Source organism: Armigeres subalbatus, chromosome 2, assembly GCF_024139115.2.
Source record: "Armigeres subalbatus isolate Guangzhou_Male chromosome 2, GZ_Asu_2, whole genome shotgun sequence".
Lineage (NCBI taxonomy): Eukaryota > Metazoa > Arthropoda > Insecta > Diptera > Culicidae > Armigeres > Armigeres subalbatus.
Genome location: NC_085140.1, coordinates 420662463 through 420669458, shown reverse-complemented (window position 1 = coordinate 420669458; position 6996 = coordinate 420662463). Strand labels below are relative to the sequence as shown.

General features: G+C 44.4%; 1 long non-coding RNA gene across 1 annotated transcript; it reads right to left on the bottom strand.

Moving 5' to 3' along the window:
• Positions 1–3913: 3913 nt before the first annotated feature.
• LOC134217740 (uncharacterized) lies at positions 3914–4873 on the bottom strand. Its single transcript, XR_009981148.1, has 2 exons — positions 4539–4873; positions 3914–4090 (listed from the first exon to the last, which is right to left on the bottom strand). It is a non-coding gene; the product is annotated as an uncharacterized LOC134217740 (long non-coding RNA).
• Between the last annotated feature and the right edge of the window lie 2123 nt (positions 4874–6996).

Below are 6996 nucleotides of genomic sequence, written 5' to 3'. Positions count from 1 at the left end.
TGCTACTGTACCCGCCCTCATTAACTCAGACGTGCGCTCAATCCACTATCATCACATAAATGCAACCAAAACGATCTCATATCGACACAGCGCCCACCCTCATGGACTTAGACGAGCGCTCAATCCACTATCATCGTATAAGTGCAACCAAATTGATCTCATATCGACACTGCGACCACAAGGATTCAAACAAGCACTCATTCTACTATCTTCTAAGAGAAACCAAATTGAACTCAAAATGCTACTGTGCCCGCCCTCATGGACTCTGACGAGCGCTCAATCCACTATAATCACATAAGTGCAACCAAATTGAACTCATATCGACACTGCGCCCGCCATCATTGACTCAGACGTGCGCTTAATCCACTATCATCACATAAGTGCAACCGAATTGATCTCATATCGACACTGCGACCGCCCCAAGGATTCAAACGAGCGCTCATTCTACTATCTCCTTAGAAAAACCAAACTAAACTCAAAATGGTGCTGTGCCCGCCCTCATGGACTCAGACGAGCGCTCAATCCACTATCATCACATAAGTGCAACCAAATTAATCTCATATCGACACTGCGCCCGCCCTCATGGACTCAGACGTGCGCTCAATCCACTATCTTAAGTACAACCAAATTGATCTCATATCGACACTGCGACCGTCCCCCAATGATTCAAACGAGCGCTCATTCTACTATCTCCTTAGAGAAACCAAACTAAACTCAAAATGCTACTGTGCCCGCCCTCATGGACTCAGACGAGCGCTCAATCCAATATCATCACATAAATGCAACCAAATCGAACTCATATCGACACTGCGCCCACCCTCAGACGTGCGCTTAATTCACTATCATAAGTACAACCAAATTGATCTCATATCGACACTGCGACCGCCTCCAAGGATTCAAACGAGCGCTCAATCCACTATCATCACATAAAGGCAACCATATTGAACTCACATCGATACTGCGCCCGCCCTCATTGACTCAGACGTGCGCTCAATCCACTATCCTAAAGTACAACCAAATTGATCTCATATCGACACTGCAACCGCCCCAAGGATTCAAACGAGCGCTCATTCTACTATCTCCTTACGGAAACCAAATTGAACTCAAAATGCTACTGTGCCCGCCCTCATGGACTCAGATGAGCGCTCAATCCAATATCATCACATAAATGCAACCAAATTGAACTCATATCGACACTACGCCCACCCTCAGACGTGCGCTTAATTCACTATCATAAGTACAACCAAATTGATCTCATATCGACACTGCGACCGCCTCCAAGGATTCAAACGAGCGCTCATTCTACTATCTCCTTAGAGAAACCAAACTGAATTCAAAATGCTACTGTGCCCGCCCTCATGGACTCAGACGAGCGCTCAATCCACTATCATCACATAGAGGCAACCAAATTGAACTCATATCGATACTGCAACCGCCCTCATGAACTCAGACGTGCGCTCAATCCACTACCACAAGTACAACCATATTGACCTCATACCGACACTGCGACCGCCTCCAAGGATTCAAACGAGCGCTCATTCTACTATCGCCTTAGAGAAACCAAACTGAATTCAAAATGCTACTGTGCCCGCCCTCAGGGACTCAGACGAGCGCTCAATCCACTATCATCACATAGAGGCAACCAAATTGAACTCATATCGATACTGCGGCCGCCCTCATGAACTCAGACGTGCGCTTAATCCACTATCATCACATGAGTGCAACCAAATTGAACTCATTTCGACACTGCGCCCGCCCCCTAGGATTCAAACGAGCGCTTATTCTACTCTCTCCTCAGAGCACCCAAATTGAAATCAAAATGCCACTGTGCCCACCCTCATAGACTCAGACGAGCGCTTAATCCACTATCATCACATGAGTGCAACCAAATTGAACTCATTTCGACACTGCGCCCGCCCCATTGACTCAGACGTACGCTCAATCCGCTATCACCTAATAAGTGCAACCAAATTGAACTCATATTGACACAGCGCCCGCCCTCAAAGACTCAGACGAGCGCTCAATCCACTATCATCGCATAAGTACAACCAAATTGAACTCATATCGACACTGCGCCCGCCCCCGAAGATTCAAACAAGCGCTCATTCTACTATCTCCTTGGAGAAACCAAATTGAACTCAAAATGCTACTGTGCCCGCCCTCATGGACTCAGACGAGCGCTCAATCCACTATCATCGCATAAAGGCAACCACAATGCACTCATATCGACACTGCGCCCGCCTCCACCGATTCAAACGAGCGCTCGTTCTACTATCTCCTTAGAGAAACCAAATTGAACTCAAAATGCTACTGTGCCCGCCCTCATGGACTCAGACGAGCGCTCAATCCACTATCATCGCATAAAGGCAACCAAATTGAACTCATATCGACACTGCGACTGCCCTCAAGGATTCAAACGAGCGCTCATTCTACTATCTCCTTAGAGAACCAAATTGAACTCAAAATGCTACTGTTCCCGCCCTCATGGACTCAGACGAGCGCTCAATCCACTATCATCGCATATAGGCAACCAAATTGAACTCATATCGACACTGCTCCCGCCCTCATGAACTCAGACGTGCGCTCAATCCACTATCATAAGTACAACCAAATTGAACTCATATCGACACTGTGACCGCCCCCAAGGATTCGAACGAGCGCTCATTCTACTATCTCCTTTAGAGAAACCAAATTGAACTCAAAATGCCACTGTGCCCACCCTCATAGACTCAGACGAGCGCTTAATCCACTATCATCACATAAGTGCAACCAAATTGAACTCATATCGACACTGCGCCCGCCCCCATTGACTCAGACGTGCGCTCAATCCGCTATCACCTATTAAGTGTAACCAAATTGAACTCATATTGACACAGCGCCCGCCCTCAAAGACTCAGACGAGCGCTCAATCCACTATCATCACATAAGTACAACCAAATTGATCTCATATCGACACTGCGACCGCCCCCAAGGATTCAAACGAGTGCTCATTCTACTATCTCCTTAGAGAAACCAAATTGAACTCAAAATGCTACTGTGCCCGCCCTCATGGACTCAGACGAGCGCTCAATCCAATATCATCACATAAATGCAACCAAATTGAACTCATATCGACACTGCGCCCGCCCTCAAGGACTTAGACGAGCGCTTAATCCACTATTATCACATAAGTGTAAACAAATTGATCTCATATCGACAATGCACCCGTCCTCATGGACTCAGACCAGCGCTCATTCTACTACCATCACGATAGAGCAGCCAAATTGATCTCATACCGACACTGCGACCACCCTCAGGGACTCATACGAGCGCTCAATCCACTATCATCATTTATCTGCAATCAAATTGAACTCATTTCAAAAAGCGACCCACTATCATCACATGAGAGCAACCAAATTGATCTCATATCGACACTGCGACCGCCCCCAAGGATTAAAACGAGCGCTCATTCTACAATCTCATTATAGAAACCTAATTGAACTCAGAATGCTACTGCGCCCACCCTCATGGACTCAGACGAGCGCTCAATCCAAAAATTATTAAACGAACGCGTCCGGAAGCATTCCCGCTGCTTTCCGGATGTTTCCCCCGTACACAGAAAGAAAAATCATTAGTAAAGTTAAGAAAAACATTGGTTAAAATAAAAAGTTGCGTTGGTTCTTTTTCGTAGAGAGTTGGTTATGTTCAAAATAAAAGTATGGAAACTTTTGCAATTACCATGGGTTAAAAGCTGCTTACCACTCTAAATTTAATAGTTTGAACTTTCAAATTAAAATTGTAGAAATGTCAATACGAAATTATCACACTGGTGGAAGCAGCATGTGTAAAAATTTAATTCAGAGATATTTTATTCTTAAAATCCCTCTACCCACCACCTATCGTTTCTTTCAAACCTAATAAAAACCTAATTAAATAGCTTTTAATGTTTAATTGCATTTTTAGAATTAATTTGTACTACACGTTACAGCTGCGTCTAAAATGCAAAGGTGGCCGCTTCGGAGTAATATCTCATCGGAGTGCACGTCGTTAGCATGTGGAGATACTGCGCCATCTTTCTTGTCGGCCAGAAGTTCCGACTCATGCGAATTATCTGCAAGGCAAAAAAAAAGAAAATCTCGCATAAGTTCTTCTTCTTCTTCTTATTGGCATTACATCCCCCACACTGGGACATTGCCGCCTCGCAGCCTCGTGTTCATTTAGCACTTCCACAGTTTTTAACTGCGAGATTTCTAAGCCAAGTAACCATTTCTGCATTTGTTTATCATGAGGCTAACACGATGATACTTTTATGCCCAGGGAAGTCGAGACAGTTTCCAATCCGAAAATTGCCTAGACCGGCACCGGGAATCGAACCCAGCCACCCTCAGCATGGTCTTGCTTTGTAGCCGCGCATCTTACCGCACGGCTAAGGAGGGCCCACGCATAAGTATTTATCGCGATGTGTTCCGTTATTTCAACGCTGTTTTTATTAGAATTAGTGAACACTGGCACTGCTTTGCATTTCACATTTTTCACGTTATAATTAGGAAAATACCTACCTTCTTGTTCCGTGAAATAAACGATAGGGTATTAATATCGACGACACATTTGCGTGAACTTGATGGCATTTCTGGCTTTGGCTGGCAAAGGCAATCGAATACAACCCAAAAAGCAATATTGGGGTGCAAAAACAAGTCCGGAATTTTGCATGTTGACAGATTCACTGTTTTCGTTGTGATGCTTTGCGTGCGACTGTGCGAGGGAAAGACGAGAGTGAAAAATATGATAGGCACTATGAGTGTTAATATGACAATAAAATAAATAGGAAATAACACAGTTTTAAAATGATTACTTGGATGGCTAAAATAGTTTATAATTGAGCTGCCAAATAAATGGATTTTAATGGTATTTGTAGAGCTAATATTTATTTATTGATAACGAAACTGATGAAGAACAATAAGTTATATACCTGTGACTTAATCCATGTTGAACTCAATTGATTTCATTTATTACTTTTTTCCCAGACGATGTACCATAGTGCCATTTCGAAAATATATTCTTCTTCTTCTTATCTGTTTTTTCAGAACTTTTTGTTGACAGTTGAACAGTTTTTTGATAGTTCAACAGTTTTTGAAATTGAAAAGATGAACTTTTAAAATTACACTCAGGAAAGTAAAAAAACACTTTTGAATGAAATGCATAACTTTCTTTTATTGTTATTTCACTTTTAATTTTAAGAAAATTTGCAACTTTTTCGATTAAAAGTGCATAATTTTTAAAGGTACAATTTTATTTTTTTCTGTGTAATTATTGTAAAAAAATCTCCCGGATGCATTTTTCGCTGATTCTCACAGCCCGGAACATGCAGATCGCATGGTTCCACATTGGAACAGCCTCTGAATGCTGGGGATTGTTGATTCGAAGCGTACCATCATAAAACTAACGCGTCCGGAAGCATCCCCGCTGCTTTTCGGATGTTTCCCCCTAATTTGTAAACAAAATCTTCCGGATGCATTTTCCGCTGATTCTTGCAGCCCGGAACATACAGATCGCATGGTTCCCGCATTGGAACAGCCTCTGAATGCTGGGGATTGTTGATTCGAAGCGTACCATCATGAAACGAACCAGTCCGGAAGCATTCTCGCTGCTTTCCGGATGTTTCCCCCTAATTTGTAAACAAAATCTTCCGGATGCATTTTTCGCTGATTCTCGCAGCTCGGAACATACAGATCGCCTGGTTCCCGCATTGGAACAGCCTCTGAATGCTGGGGATTATGGATTCGAAGCGTACCATCGTGAAACGAACGCGTCTGGAAGCATTCCCGCTGCTTTCCGGATGTTTCCCCCTAATTTGTAAACAAAATCTTGAGGATGCATTTTCCGTTGATTCTTGCAGCCCTGAACATACAGATCGCATGGTTCCCGCATTGAAATAGCTTCTGAATGCTGGGGATTATTCATTCGAAGCGTACCATCATGAAATGAACGCGTCCGGAAGCATTCCCGCTGCTTTCCGAATGTTTCCCCCTAATTTGTAAACAAAATCCTTCGGGTGCATTTTCGCTGATTCTCGCAGCCCAAAACATACAGATCGCATGGTTCCCGCATTGGAATAGCCTCTGAATGCTGGGGATTATGGATTCGAAGCGTACCATCCTGAAACGAACGCGTCCGGAAGCATTCCCGTTGCTTTCCGGATGTTTCCCCTTAATTTGTAAACAAAATCTTCCGCGTGAACTTTTCGCTGTTCCTCGCAGCCCGGAACACACTGATCGCATGCTTCCCGCATTGGAACAGCCTCTGAATGCTGGGGATTGTTGATTCGAAGCGTACCATCATGAAACGAACCAGTCCGGAAGCATTCCCGCTGCTTTCCGGATGTTTCCCCCTAATTTGTAAACAAAATCTTCCGGATGCATTTTTCGCTGATTCTCGCAGCTCGGAACATACAGATCGCATGGTTCCCGCATTGGAATAGCCTCTGAATGCTGGGGATTATGGATTCGAAGCGTACCATCGTGAAACGAACGCGTCCGGAAGCATTCCCGCTGCTTTCCGGATGTTTCCCCATAATTTGTAAACAAAATCTTCCGGATGCATTTTTCGCTGATTCTCGCAGCCCGGAACATACAGATCGCATGGTTCCCGCATTGGAATAGCCTCTGAATGCTGGGGATTATGGATTCGAAGCGTACCATCGTGAAACGAACGCGTCCGGAAGCATTCCCGCTGCTTTCCGGATGTTTCCCCCTAATTTGTAAACAAAATCTTCCGGATGCATTTTCCGCTGATTCTTGCAGCCCGGAACATACAGATCGCATGGTTCCCGCATTGGAATAGCCTCTGAATGCTGGGGATTATTGATTCGAAGCGTACCATCATGAAATGAACGCGTCCGGAAGCATTCCCGCTGCTTTCCGGATGTTTCCCCTAATTTGTAAACAAAATCCTTCGGGTGCATTTTCGCTGATTCTCGCAGCCCGGAACATACAGATCGCATGGTTCTCGCATTGGAAC